Source organism: Tupaia chinensis, unplaced genomic scaffold (assembly GCF_000334495.1).
Source record: "Tupaia chinensis unplaced genomic scaffold, TupChi_1.0 Scaffold145916_1, whole genome shotgun sequence".
NCBI classification, from domain to species: domain Eukaryota; kingdom Metazoa; phylum Chordata; class Mammalia; order Scandentia; family Tupaiidae; genus Tupaia; species Tupaia belangeri.
In genome coordinates this window covers 2,867,058-2,883,025 of record NW_006205774.1, presented here as the reverse complement: position 1 = coordinate 2,883,025, position 15,968 = coordinate 2,867,058, and the positions used below count along the sequence as shown (strand labels likewise).

The following is a 15,968-nucleotide window of genomic DNA, read 5'->3' as shown; positions in this document are numbered from 1 at the left end:
TAGGGAAAAAGCTTTTAAAATGCTTTAAAAATATACTCTTGAAATAGCATTCATCTGAAATCTATGCTTCTACTGTCTGGAAGCGAAAGAATAAAGGCATGAGTGTTTTGGCAAGTAGAAGTGAAGAATCAATTTGGATTACCATAGAAATGCTTTCTCTTGAATTAAGTAAATAAGTAGTATTTAACTATGTTCTTTATATGAAGTAATGGATTTTGAAAGCAATTATCCTCATTCTAAAGAACATGCTTTTAAGCAGTATTTTGTGGGTATTTTCTTTAACTTAAACATATTATTTGTAAGTAGAATTATATTCTTAAAGTATAATGCAGAAATGTTCTGAAATTTTAAGAATTCACACAAAATTGAAATAAGAGGAAAAGATCATAAGAAACTTTCCAATGAATAATAAGTATTTTAGATTGTTAGTGAAAAATACTTGAAAAAGGAAAAGCTATCAGGATAAAATATTTAATATCTAATGCAAATAAATAACTCCATGTAAACATGAATTTGCAGAAAAAATACAATGAAAAGATAAAGAAAAGTGAAGTTCTTGTGTGTATGTTTTAATAATTAAATTCCTGATATATATAATTCAAGAGCTAATAGATTACATTTGTTTAAAAAAAAGAGTTAAAAGAGTTCAATTAAGTCTTAGAAATGTTAGATTGAATTTTGAAATATTCTATACATGATTTCAAATGTCTTTTTCACCCCTTTTTTGGAAAACATAAAACTCTTTTATATTAATAGAACTATGGAAAGGTGGCATCGAGTACTGGTTAAGAAAACAGTTTCACCAGCTCTGCATCTTACTGCCCGGGATGAATTTGAACCTTAAAATAAATTTGTGTCTAATTTATCTGTGAAAAAGGAAAATAATACCCAATAAGAGTATAGGAGGATAAAATTAAATGAGTACATATAAGGTACTGAGACTAATGTTTGATTCATAACCACTCATACTCATATAATATTAGAATACAATCCAGTTATTTATTATCCTTTCTAGAGTATTTGCTTTTATATATACAACACAATAATAATTAAAGATCATAATTTTTGATATTAACTTACACTTTCCAGAATAATCTTACTTAAATTCTTTTTTATTATTCTACTTCATTGTTCAAAAATTTGGAATGGTTCTGTAACACTTAGGCTATCAGAAGTAAATTCTATCAAAAAACACCCAAAACGACAACAACAACAACAACAAACAAACTTGGGATCAGCAGATTGTGAGAGGTTAAGGAGGCTGGATCCTACATGACTGACTGTGCAGTTTGAGTCCTAGACTGAGTAGTATGGAAAAATATACTGGGAATATACTGGGCATGTGTGCATGCGTGCCCAAGATCCTGAGAGGAGAATGGCGGAGAAGGGGCTGTGGTAGGGCCATCTCCCCTGGAGGGTGCTTTCTCCTTCCCCTAAATCTGTCTCTGGTAAGTGCCCCTAGCAAAACAAAACAAAACAAAACAAAACAACAAACAAAAAACAAAAAACCAAAAAATCAAAAAATCAAAACAAAAACCCTTATAATGGAAACCAGGTTTTTGCTATAGGGTGCATGCACTCGCCAGAAAGACATAGACAGAGAGATAGAAAGCAAGAAATCACCCCCCCTCCCCAGGGGGGATGGCCACGCCACAATCCCTTCTTCTCCATTCTCCTCTCGGGATCTTGGGGATGCACGCACACGCATCCGGCGTAAGTTTAAGCCACCGGGTCCGGGACTCGAACCGCGGTCGACTATGTGGGAGTCCAGCAACATAGCCATTGCGCCAACTGCTGGTCCCATCAGAAATATTTTTTGAGTACCTAATCTGTACAAGGTCTAGGCATAACAAAAAGTCAGGAGGCAAGTTCCCTGACCCTGTTGACCTCACAGACTTGTACAGGAGATGGACAATGAGATAGGTAATCCGACTGTAGTTGGTCTGCCTAGATTATTTTTTTCCCAAGCTCTTTTTGTTGTCACCATCAGATATGTTTTGATATCACCTTCTGTAAATGTCAGTTTTGACCATTCCATCTAAAAGTATCCCCTGTGCTACCTATGGTCAGTATCTATCACATTACCTTCTTGAATATTCTTTACAGCAATACTGCTATCTGAAAGTATCTTTTCTACAGCTAGATGTCCTGGGCCATCGAGAAAGTCATGATGCATTTTTGCATAGAAAAACATAGAAAAAATATGTCATGACTTTTCTAACAACCCAATATCTGTCCTTCCTACCATACACATCTAAGCTCTATTGACAGTAGTAATGGAATTACTTGGTGCTGATTATTCCTGATGTCCAAGGTGGGCTCTGATTGGCACAAATTCAGTAGAGTAATATCTCTTGACAAAGCAAGTGTTCAAGCTAGGACAGAAACCCATATCTGTCAGTAAGTCATTCAGTGCAAAACAGACCCCTAGCCACAGCTAGTGCAAATCAGTCAAGTGTTTGTAAGAAGGATCTGCCTTCGGCTGAGTACAGTAGGGTGTGCACATACGAAATTTGGAATTGTTGCTATCATTTTGTTGCCTCAAGGCAATATAACTTGAGGTAGGGGCTGAGATTTTAAGAAGGATATAGTCAAGAGAATTTCAGGAATAGAACTCCAACTTTGATCAACCTAATTCTGAAGGCCTTTTTTGTCTTTCCCTTTTCAATTATTTAATAAAACTCATACACAGGTAAAAATACTTCATTATCAAACCAGATTATCTGATTCACCAAGCTTTCAGGTTGTTTAAAAAGAATGTTCAGATGGAAACTCACAAATAAGACTTTTTATTTGTTACTATTAAAAGTTTGAAGTTTAAACAGATTCTTACACTGGTGGTTCATATCCATCAGCTCGTTCAACTTTGGGGCCCATCTCATCCCCAGTAGCTTTTCCAGAACTACTACCTTCGCCATGAAGCTCCATGAGTTTTCCCAATGGGATAAAGGCTTCCTCAGCATTTTTACTTTTCTGAAAGACATCATGGAGAGGGTAGATGGATTGGCAAGCCTTTTCTATGTCTTCTCCAATGCTGTCTGGAATCAGTTTATTAATCACTTCTTTCAAGTCACTTGTCTGCACCTCCTGGGTCATGATTTCCATTATCTTCTTCCGGATTTGGTGGACCTTCTGATGCTGGGCATAAGAGGTCTTCCGTATCTGATTGTTGTGTTTTTTAGTAAACCCAACACAGAAGAGATAAAGCAAATAGCCATCAGTAGTCTTGATATTGACATGAGCTTCAATCATGGTCTACCATTTTTTGACCATGGAATACGTTTTGTCACAGGTGAGATCCATGCCATGGATGTTAGGCAGTTTTTGCCCTGAATGTCCTCAGTAAATAGCTTGAATTTCCTAAATGAGACTTCATCATTCTGCAGATCTGCAAGGCTCACTTCAAACACACGGCCCTAAAGGCCGTCAAACGCAATTTTGGTTCCTTGAGTCCTGGTAACTAGTGTTTTCCCAATATTTCTTATGTTGAACATAGAAGGTGCTTTCACATCATACCAATATTTTTTAGAAAATGGACCAACCACTTCTTGGCTCCCTTTTGCCACCTTTCCCAAGGCGCTTATTCTTGCCAACCACCATGGTACTACTCAGAGAATCAAAAGGCCTGAAGGCCTTTTTTCTGGAGTTTTCAGTCACAGGTACCAAGCAACTTGTTACCTTGTTACCTTTTTTTTTTTTTAATAATTATTTTTTTATTTTTTATTTATTCATTCATTGATTTTTTAATTTGACCAGAGAGAGACAGAGGGTGAGAGTGAGAGAGAGAGGAAGTGATAAAGCAAACTACCAGGTCCAGGACTCAAATCCTGGTCAGCCATGTGGGAGTGTCCAGTGCCTTAACCACCACACCACCAGCCGATCCCCCTTTTTTTTTCTTAATTTCCAGAGGCACATGGAAATTGAGAAAAAGAGAAAGAAAAAATAATGGCCCCTGATGGGGCATAGAAAAGCCACACTCCTTCTCCTCTATTTCTCTTTTCAGGACTTTTGGCATGCACTCACATACACCTGGTGTATTTCAAGCCACTGGATGCAGGACTCAAACTGCACATTCAGCCATGCAGGATCCAGCTGCCGTAACCATCATGCTACTGGCCAGCCCTCAATTCCATAGTTTTAAACCCATTTCTGAAACAAAAATTGTGTTGAGATCATTGGAATTCATAAGCACTTATGAGAAAAAATTCAGTTAACATTTTGCAAAACCATTGTACAATATTCTGAATCAAATTCAGGATACTGACATTGGTATAATTTATCTATCTTATTTAAGTTTACCTAGTTTTATGTGTACCCTTGGGAATATAATATAAATATTATGTATGTTTATATGCATTTCATTTTATCATGTATAGGTTCATGTACCCATCAGATTCAAGACAGCGAACTCTTCTATCATCATGAGGATCCCTCTTGCTCTCTTTTTATAACCACATGTATCTATTCCCCCTCTGGTGACTAATCTCTTTTCCATTTCTGAAAATACTGTCATTTGAAAATGTTCTATCAATGGAGTTTTATAATAAATGTTATGTTTTAGAATTGGAGGTTTTTATTTGTTTGTTTTTACAAAATAATTCCCTGGAGATATGTCCACTATTTTGTATTAATACTTCTTTCTGGGATAGCAGGTGGTGTGGTGGTTAAGGTGCCAGACTCTCACATGGCAGAGCATTGTTTGAGTCCTGGACCTGTCAGCTTGAAACTCCACCAGGCACGTGGTGTGGGCATCCCCCTTTGAAGGTGAGTTCTCACTTTCTCTTTCTGTTTCTCTATGAGGGCATGCACCCTATATAAAAATTTCTTTAAAAAAATAAATAATATTGCTTTTCTTTTTATTTTGAGGATTTTTTTCATAGTATGAATATACACAGCTTTTTAACCATTCATTCATCAAGGCTATCTAAGCTATTTCTTGTTTTTGACTTATAAATAAAACTGCTATGTACATTTGTTTACAGATGTTTTTGGAGCATAAAGTTTTATTTGTCTGGGGAACCAGCAGTTAGCGTAATGGCTATGTCGCTGGACTCCCACGTAGTCGACCGTGGTTCGTGTCCTGGACCCGGTGGCTTAAAACTCACGCTGGGCGCGTGTGCATGCGTGCCCAAGATCCCGAGAGGAGAATGGAGGAGAAGAGATTGCGGCGTGACCATCCCCCCTGGGGGGTGATTTCTCGCTTTCTGTCTCTATGTCTCTCTCTGTCTGTCTGGCGAGCGCACGTGCCCTACAGTGAAAATCTCTAAAAAAAAAAAAAAGTTTTATTTGTCTGGAATAAATGTCCTAAAGTACAAACAGAGGATGGTTTGTTAGTTGTATATTTAGTTTTATAAGAAATCACGAAATTCCAGAGTGGTTATACCGTTTTGCATTTCCATTAGCAACATATGAATAATCCAATTTCTCTGCATCTTTGCCATCTTTGGTGTTATCACTATTTTTTATTTATTTCTATAGATAAATAGATACTTCAAAGTGGTTTCAATTAATCTTTTCTTGATAGCTAATAATGTTGGACATATTTTCACATCTTCAATGGTGAAGAATTTCCCTATCTTTATATCTTTTGACCATTTTCTAATTGCACTGTTTTTCTTTAACAGTTGAATTTTGAGAGTTTTTTTTTTAAGTTGTATTTTATTTATAACTGCCATCATAATTGTACATATTTATGGGTACAGTGTGATGTTTTGAAACATATATACCTTGTATAATGATCTAGCTAGTATAATTAGCATATGCACCACCTGAAGCATTGTTATTTAGTTGGTTTTTATTTTTTTAAGAGATATTTTTGCTGTAGGGTGTGTGTGCTCACCAGAGAAACAAAAAGCAAGAAATCATGCCTTGGGTGTGTGTGTGTGTGTGTGTGTGTGTGGTCACGCTATAATCTCTTCTCCATTCTCTCAGGATTCAGGGCATGCATGCACATGTGTCCAGCATGAATTTTAAGTTGCCAGATCTGAGACTTGAGTCACTGTCTACTATGTGGGAGTCCAGCGACACAACCTTTATGCCATCTGCTGGTCTCTTTATTTTTAGAGTTATTTGTTTTATCTTATTTATCACTATTACTATTTTTAAAATTTGCTATAGAGCATGTAAGCACAACAGAGAGAGACAGAGAGCGAGAGAGAGAGAAAATGAGAAAACAAACCTCCAGGTCCACAACTCAAACTGTGGTCAGCCATGTGGGAGTCCCACACCTCAACCATTATGACATCTGCTGGCACCCAGATTGTTATTTATTTGTGATAATATTAAAAATTCTTTATCCTGGCTATCTTGAAATATGTTATCCGTGATGAGCTATAGTCACCCTACTGTGTAATAAAACATCAGATCTTATTCTATTTAATGGTAACTTTGAGACTATTGATTAATCTCTTCTTCCCTCTCCTGCTATCCTTCCTAACCTCTAGTCACTAGCATTATAGTCTCTACTTCTATGAGGTCAACGTTTAAATCCCACATATGGGAGAGATCATGTGGTATTTGGCTTTCTATGCCTGGCTTATTTCATATATAGTAACTTTCTCTAGGTTTATCTATGTTTCTGCAAATGACAGGGTTTTATTTGTGTGTACGTGTGTGTATGTTTTTTCATGTGTGGCTATTTATCTCACATTTCGTTTTCCCATTGTGCGGTTGATGGGCACTTAGTTTCATTCCATGACTTGGCTACTGTAAATAGTGCTGTAATGAACAGGGGCATGCGGATATCTTTTTGGCATGCTGATTTTATTTCCTTTGAATATTTGTTGCCAGTACTGCTGGGTCATATGGAAGTTCTATTTTTTGGGAGGGTGTCATTATCAACTATTTTTATTTTATTTATTTTTAGCAGTTCTAATTGTTTTGAAATATTTATTAAGTTATCCACATTTTTATCCTGCTCTGACATACCATATCATATCCTCTTCCTTTTATTTATATTGATTATTATGTCCACTAAGGATTTTCTCATGAACCATCCACTGACCCTTTTAGTTTTTAAAAATCTTCCATACTGATTTCCATAATAGCTGCACTGATTTATGTTCCCACCAACAGTGTATAAGGGTTCCCCTTTCACCCCCATCTTCATCAGCTTCTGTTATCTTTTATCTTTTTGACATCTCATTTTGGCTTTGATTTGTATTTTCTTGATGACTAGTGATTATTTTTGGTTATACCTGTTGGTCATTTGTATGTTTTTGTTGAAAAACGTGTCTGTTCAGGGGCCTGCACATGGCATGGTAGTTAAGGTGCTGGACTCCCACATGGCTGACTACGGTTTGAGTCCTGGACCTGGTGACTTGCTTTCTCATTTTCCCTTTCTCTCTCTCTGGTCATATTTAAAAATAATAACAAATACAATTAAATTATTAAAAAATAAAATACTCATTGAGGATTTTTGCCATTTTAAACCAAAATATTACTATTTTTTTGTTTTTTCCTATAGAGTTTTTTGAGTTTCTTATGCAATATATTCTGAATATTAACTCCTTGTCAGTTTGCAAATACTTTCTCCCATTCTGTAAGATGTCTTTTCACTCTGCCGATTGTTTATTTTGCTGTGAAAAAGGTTTTTTAGTATGATATAATAGTCCCATTTGTCTAGTCATGCTTTGTTGCTTGTGCTGTTGAGGTTTCATTAAAAAGAAAAAAAAAAAAATTCCTTCCTCAGTCCAGTGTTATAAAGTATTTTCTCTAGGTTTTCTTCTAGCAGTTTCATAGTTTGGGGTTTTGCATTTAAATATTTAATCCATTTTACAGCAGATTTTTCTTTCTTTCTTTTCCTTCCTTCCCTTTTTTTTTTTTTTTTTTTTAAGAGGTTCTTGCGATAGGGGGCGCCTGCGCTTGCCAGAAAGACAGAGACGGAGAGACAGAAAGTGAGATATCACTCCTCAGGAGGGATGGTCACACTTCAATCCCTTCTCCTTTATTCTCCTCTTGAGCTCTTGGGCCTGCATGCACAGGCACCTGGTGTGAGTTTAAGCCACTAGGTCCGGGACTCAAACTGCAGTCAATTACATGGGAGTCCAGTGACATAGCCATTACTCCAAGTGCTGGTCTCTTCAGCTGATTTTTCTACATGATGAAAAAAATAGGGGTTTGTTTCATTGTTATACATGTGAATATCCAGTTTTCTCAGCACAACTTATTGAAGAGACTATCATTTTCCCATGCGTTTTACATTTAAATCTTTAATCTGTTTACAGCTGATTATTGGAAACTTTATCAAAAGTCAGTTGGCTGAAGATACAGAATTAACCTAGGTGTACATCAACAGATGAAGCTATTAAAAATAATGAAATCCTCTTTTTGAGGCAACATGAGCAAGGCTGGAGGACATTAAACTAAACAAAATAAGCCAGGCACAAAAAGAGATACCATATGTTCTCACTTATATGTGGGAAAGCGAAAAATATAACCTCATAAAAACAGAAAGTAAAATAATGATTACTAGAGGTTGGGAAGGGCAGTAGAAGGGAGTATAGAAAGATGTAGGTTAACAGATAAAAAAATTGCAGATAGATAAGAAGACCAAGTTCTAATGATGCAGAAGTATTACCACGGAGTGATGTTAAATTTTATTGAAGACTTTTTCTGCATGTATTAAATTGATGTATTTTTGTCCTTTATTCTGTTAATATGATGTATCATATTTATTGATTTGTGTATGTTGAAACATCCTTGCATCCCTGGAATGACTCCCACCTGATCATGATGAATGATCTCTTCATTTCTTTGCTGAACTTGATTTGCTAGTGTTTTGAAGGATTTTTACATGTATGTTCATCAGGGATTTTGGCCTGTAGTGCTTTGTTTATGTTTCTGTATGTCCTCACCCAATTTTAGTATCAGGGTATGACGTGGCTTCATGATTTGGAAGTGTTCCCTCTTCTTGAATTGTTTTTTTTTAATAGTTTGAGTACATTTGATATTAACTTCTTAAGTGTTTGATAGAATTCAGTAGTAGAGCCATGGTGCTGGGCTTTTCTGTGATGGAAGACTTTTACAACTGCTTCAATCTCATTTCTCTATATTGGTCTGTTTTGGTTATGTATTTCTTCATGACACAATTTTGGTAGGTGGCATGTATCCATTTCTTAAAGGTTTTTCAGCTTGTTGGCATACAGATGTTTATAATAGAATCCCATGGTCCTTTTTATTTCTGTGGTTCTCAGTTGTCAAATCTCTTCCTTTCATCTCTGATTTTATTTATTTAAGACCTCTCATATTTTCTTAGCCTAGCTAAAGGTAAGTTTTGTTTTATTAAAAATGACCAAAAAATAATCTCAGATTCATTGATATTTTGTGCTAATAAGTCTTTAATGTATTGATATTTTGTTCTTTTTTGTCTCATATTTCTGCTGTGATATTCTACTAATTTTGAGTTTTGTTGTTCTTGTTCCTTGAGGTGTAACATTTGAGATCTTTCTACCTTTATGATGTAGGAATTATTGCTATAATCTTCCCTCCTAGAACTACTTTTGTTGTATTCCATAGGTTTTGGTATATTGTGTTTCCATTTTCCTTTGTGTCAAGGAATATTTTAATTTCCCATTTTAATTTCTTCACTGACCCATTAGTTGTTCAGGAGAATGTTGTTTAATTTCTCTGTATTTGTACAATTTCCAAAGTTCCTTCTGTTATTGATTTCTAGTTTTATTCCATGTGGTCAGGAAAGATACTTGATAGGATTTCAATTTCTAAAAATTTGTTAAGACTTTTTTGTGGCCTAACATATGGTCTATTCTGGAGAATGTTCCATGTCCTATTGAGTTTATATATGGGAGGGCTTCAAAAAGTTTGTGGGAAAATGACAAAGTACAAATTTATTCTGGTCCAATAACATTTTGAAATCTAGGAGTTTTTCTTTTTTTGTAATGTGTATTTTCCATGAACTTTTTGATATTCATTCATTTCTTTTATCAATATTTTAAAAAATTTCAGCACATAGATCTTGCATATATTCTGTTAAATATAGACTTAAGTTCTAAAATTTTTCTTTGGCATTTTGTAAGATATATTGTGTTTTTAATTTTAGTTTCAGAATATTCATTATTAGCATGTAGATAGGTGATGAAACTTTGTGAGTTGATCTTTTATGCTGCAACCTTGTTGAATTTATAGGTGCAGCTTTCTTTCTTTCTTTATAAACTGTATGCCTTTTATTTCTTTACTTTGCACTATTGCAGTAATTAAAATTTCCAGAAATACATCAAGTAAGACTGATTGGAGTAAATAATCTTTTCTCCTTCCTGATCTTAAGAAGGAAGAACTTACTTTTTCACTTTCCCTCTCTCTCTTTCTCTCTTTCATTGGCCAAATTAAAAATTAATAATAATAATAATGAATAAAGTTAAATAAATTATTTTTTAAAGAACCATTTAGTATAATAATGACTGTAAGTTTTTATAGATGCTCTTTAGCACACTGAGATAATTCTCTATTCCTATTAAGTCACCAGGAAAGTCATGGTGTATTTTCCTATGTTTTTCTATGCAAAAATGCGTCATGACTTGCCCAACAACCCAATAATTCATTAAAAAAAAATTTTTTTTTAGCTTGTAAAGAGAATTTGTCCAACATAAATATGCCTCAGACTAGTCCAGTTGAGAATACTATAAGCATTATCGTCAACAGGTAATAAACTATTTCCGAGTCCCACAAATGTCTTTCCTCTCTATTTTTTCTTCCTAATTTCCTTTCCTACACTCTTCCCTTTCCCCACTCTACTTTCATACTGTCTCCAGTGTCCCACTATTTTCAATGCTTTTATGTCCTCGGATCTTTCAATCTCTGCCACAGAGTTCAGACAATCAGTACATGCTAAGTGAAGACATACAATATCTCTCTTGACTGAAGTCTGACTTGCTTCACTCAGCAATAAATCTAATATATTCACACACTTTATATCAAAAGCCAAGGTCTTGTTTTTCTATGGCTGAATAGTTTTCCATGTAGGATATGTAATTGTCAATGAAAAGACAGGATTTAATAAAATTATTTTTAAAATGACCTAACTGGGGCTGGCAGGTGCCAAACTGGTTAAAGTACTGGACTTCCTCATAGACTACCATGGTTCGAGTCCTGGACCTGACAACTTGCTCTCACTCTCTCTCTCTCTCTGGAAAGATAAAAAAATAATAATATGTAAAATTAAATGAATACTTTTATAAGTAAGAAAAGCTTAACTATATTTTATTTGTGTGGAACTGACTTCAAATTCAATGCTATCAGTAGTCGAAAACTAAAAGGATGGAAGATTTATTTTCTACCTGAAGAGCTCTGGGGAAAAGAGCATAATAATTCCTAGGAAAAGTAGGAACAAAGAAAAAATAAAGATAAGAGTGGAAATCAATAAAATTAAAAACAGAAAGGTTGGTTAAACAAAAGTTGGTTCTTCAAACTCAAATCAATAAAATTCACAAACTTCTAAGAGACTGACAAAAAAACAACAACACCTCCACAAATTATCAATATCAGGAATAAAATAGGGGACAGTAGCAGATTCTCTAGCCACTAAAAGAATAATAAAAGAAAAACAAGAAAAAACCAGGAAAAAACGTAGATGTAGTGGTGCATACTTGTAGTCCTAGATACTCAGAAGGCGAAGGCAAGAGGATTGAAAGATGATGAGACTATAATTAATAATGATAAGAATAATACGGAAATATGACAGGCAACTTTATGTGCATATGTGTGACAACCCAGAAGTAAAGAGCCAATTTCTGAAAAAAACTGTGAAGTACTTAAACTGATCCAATATGAAATCCAAAGTACTTAAATTGATCCAAGGTAAATAGATGATTTGAATAATTGAATAACTGTTTAAAAATTGAATCCAAATTTTACAATCATACAAAAAGGAAATCTCCAGCTATTTTCACCAAACATGTTAAGAAGAATTGATGTAAATTTGTAATTTTTGCATTATTAACTTCAGAAATAAAAAAAGAAGGGACACTTCCCAGTTGATTTTATGGTATCAGAATTACCCGAGTATCAAAGTCAAAGATAGTACAAAAGAAAAGGACCATTATTTCTCAAGAATTTGCAAAGTCCTCAACAAAAGTAATAGCCAATCCAAAAAAAGTATCCAAAGAACTACACATGATAACTAAAGAATATTTAGTTATCAGATCTACAAGTCTGGTTAAACATTGTAATACAAATTATTGTAACCCATAGTATCAATAGGCTAAAAAAAAAATATCAATGATCACTTCAATTGACCCAAAAATACTGTAAAAAAATCCAGCACCAATTTATGATTTAAAAACTTTTTGGGAAAAGATGAAAAACTTTCTACTAAAAATTGGTAGAAGACAAGGCTGCCCATTCTCTCCGCTCCTTTTCAATATAGTACTAGATGTCCTAGCCAATGCAATCAGACAAGTGAATGAAATAAAATGTGTTCCAATAGGGAAAGTTTTTTTTAAGAGTGGAAATTATCTCTGTAGATGACATGGTTGTGTACATAGAAGACCCAAAGGTATTTATGAAAAAAACTACTCAAAGTAATAAATGAATACAGTAAAGGGGCAGGATACAAAATCAGCATACAAAAATCTATAGTGTTCCGGACCAGCTGTTAGCATAATGGCTATGTTGCTGGACTCCCATGTAGTCGACTGTGGTTCGCATCCCAGACCTGGTGGCTTAAAACTCAAGCCAGGCTCGTGTGCGGGCGTGCCAAGATCCCAAGAGGAGAATGGAGGAGAAAGGATTGCAGCGTGGCCAACCCCCCTGGGGGGTGATTTCTCTCTTTCTGTCTCTCTGTCTCTCTGTCTCTGTCTGGCGAGCTCATGGGCCCTACAGCAAAAACCTCTAAAAAAAAAAACTGTAGCATTTCTATATACAAACAATGAGCTGCTAGCCCGTTAGGTCACTTTAAAAATCATTTTACTAAATCCTGTCTTTTCATTGACAATTTAAGAAAATGATTGATATATTAGAGCTTATATCTACTTTTTTTATGTTTGTTTATTTGCATGTTCTCATCCTTTTGTTTCTGTTTCCCTTTCTCCCTATAAATTACTTGAACATACTTTTAATTTTTAATCAATTAATTAATTTTTTAGAGGGATTTTTGCTATAAGGTGCTTGTGCTTGCTGGAAAGACAGATCAAGACAGAGAGACAGAAAGCAAGAAGTCACCCACTGGGGAGATGGTCATGCTGCAATCCCTTCTCCTCCATTCTCCTCTCAGGATTTTGGGCACACATGCACACACTCCCAGTGTGAGTTTAAGCTGCCAGGTCCAGGACTTGAACTGCGTCAATTACATGGGAGTCCAGCAATGTAACCATTATGCCATATGCTGATCCTAAACATACTTTTAAAAAAAATTTCACATAGATATTTATAGTTTTTTTGAGTGTTCTCTTTGTAAAGCTTGCATAATCATTGTTCTAGATATCACAATATGCCAATACTGCTTATCATAGTCTACTGGTATAAATACTTATCACCTTCATTTAAGATTTACCTTCCTTCTTTTGGGACCAGCAGTTAGAGTAATGGCTATGTCGCTGGACTCCCACGTATTCGACCGCGGTTCGCACCCTGGACCCGGTGGCTTAAAACTCACACCGGGTACGTGTGCGTGCGTGCCCAAGATCCCAAGAGGAGAATGGAGGAGAAGGGATTGCGGCATGGCCATCCTCCCTGGGGAGTGATTTCTCGCTTTCTGTCTCTCTATCTCTCTCTGTCTGTCTGGCGAGCACACACGCCCTATAGCAAAAACTCAAAAAAAAAAAAAAAGATTTATCTTCTTTTCATTTTTAAGTTTTATTCATTTATTTAAAAGTATTTATTTAATTTGATTTATTATTATTATTTTTTAATTTGATGAGAGAAGGGGAGAGAGAGAGGTTAAAAAAAAGTGAGAGAGCAAGATGCCAGGTACGAGACTTGAACTGTGGTTAGCCATGTAAGAGTTCAGTACTTTAACCACCATGTCACCTGCCGGCACTTCTTTTTATTTTTTTAAAATCTATTAATTTTTTCCATGAGAGAAAGTGAGACAGAAGAAAATAGAGACAGATAGGCATCCCCAACAAGATCTTCACATTATGATCCACACCTAGTATATCCAGCCTAGACCATAGGCATGCATGTGCATCTTACATGCTACTGGAAGTACCAGGATACAAATTCAGTATCTTTTCATGTGGTTCCAGTTACATTAACACTGTGAAATCACCTGTGTCATTTGTCTGGAATATGAGATAGTGCTATGGTCTAAATGTTTCCCCCAAAATACTAAGGCTGAAAGTTAATCACCAGTGGGTTAATACTAAAGGCTATATCTATGGAGCAGAGAGCCAGCCTTTAACAGATACTGAATCTGTTGGTGCCTTAATTTTGGTCTTCCCAGTCTTCACAACAATGAGAAATAAGTTTCTACTGCTCATAAATTACCCAGTCTAAGGTATCTCATCATTGCAATAGGAACAGATGAATATAAATGGTATTATATATTGTTTTGCCTTAGGGCATGTTTGCTTTCTGGGGAGAGACAAAGAGAGACAGAGTCAGAGAGAAAGAAAATGAGAAATCACCTTTTAGGGAGATGGCCACACCCCAATCCCATCTCCTCCATTCTTCTTCTGACATCTTGGGAATGCACACACAAACGCTGGTGTGATTTTCAAGTGACTGGTCTGGGACTCAAACCACAATCAGTTATGTGGAAATCCAGGGACGTAACCGCTATGCCATCTGTTGGCCCCAATTTTTTAATTTTTTTTTCAAAATAATTTTAAAAATTTGTTATAAAGTGTGTACAATTCTTGGGATGGGGGTGTGAGAAAACACCCTGCCAGGGTGGATGGCCACAACGAAATCCCCTCTCCTCCTTTCTCCTCTCAGGATTTTGGGCACACAAGTACATATTCAAAAATGATTTTCTTTTATTGAGAGAGATTTTTGCTTCAGGGCACATGCATTCCCCTGAGAGACAGAGAGGCAGAAAGCAAAAAATCAGCCCCTGGGGGGAATGGCCATGCTGCAATCCCTTCTGTATGCAGCACTCTGGATTTTGGGCATGCACGCATATGCACCCAGCATGAGTTTCAAGCTGCTGGGTCCAGGACTCGTTTACTGTCCAGGACAGTTAACTACATGGCAGTATGGTAATGAGACCCTTATGCCTTCTGTTGGACCCTGCCAATATGTTTTTCAAGCTGTTGGGTCTGGGACTTGAACTGTACAGTCGGTTGTGTGAGATCCAGCTACCTTAATCATCATGCCTTTAGGTGGACCAACTTCTGTTTTAAAAGCAAAAATAATTTATAAAGTTCATGAGAAAAATACAATTTGTTGTATGTACTCATAGTTTTTCTTTATATTGCTTTTTCCTTTATCCAAATGCTCTAAGATTTTTTCTTTTAATCATTCTTTTCTTCTGTTTGTAGGACTTTTTTAGGTTATCTTTAAGAGTACCTCAGCTGGTAAAAATTCCTTTGGTTTTCCTTCATCCGAGAATGTTTTTATTTCTCTTTCATTTGTGAAGGATGATCTTACTGGCTGTAGAATTCATGGTTGATAGCTCCTTTCTTTCAGCATTTGAAAAATACTCTGCCACTTGCTTTGGCCTTCATGGTTACAGGCAGCCAGCATGCTCAAGTTTTGGTGAAGGCCTTCTTCTGGGTTGCTAATTTTTAATTTCTGGTTCTGTCCTCACATGGCAGGAAAAAAGCTAGTTTGCTACTTGTCCTGTTTATAGTAAGGCATTAATCTTATTCATCAGGGCTCTACCTTCCTGATCTAATTACATCTCAAGATCCACCACCAAATACCATCATGATGGGATTAGGATGACATAGGAATTTTTGTGGGACACATTCAGATGACAGAAACTAGGAAATTATTGACATGACAAAACACTCAAATATAACTATCATTTGCTGGACCCATCTTGCTATATGAAAGAAACTTCTACTTTTCAG

The 15,968-nt window shown here is 35.7% G+C and overlaps 1 pseudogene; it reads right to left on the bottom strand.

Moving 5' to 3' along the window:
• Positions 1-2,817: 2,817 nt before the first annotated feature.
• On the bottom strand, positions 2,818-5,441 carry LOC102498237 (40S ribosomal protein S3a pseudogene; annotated as a pseudogene).
• Positions 5,442-15,968: the final 10,527 nt, after the last annotated feature.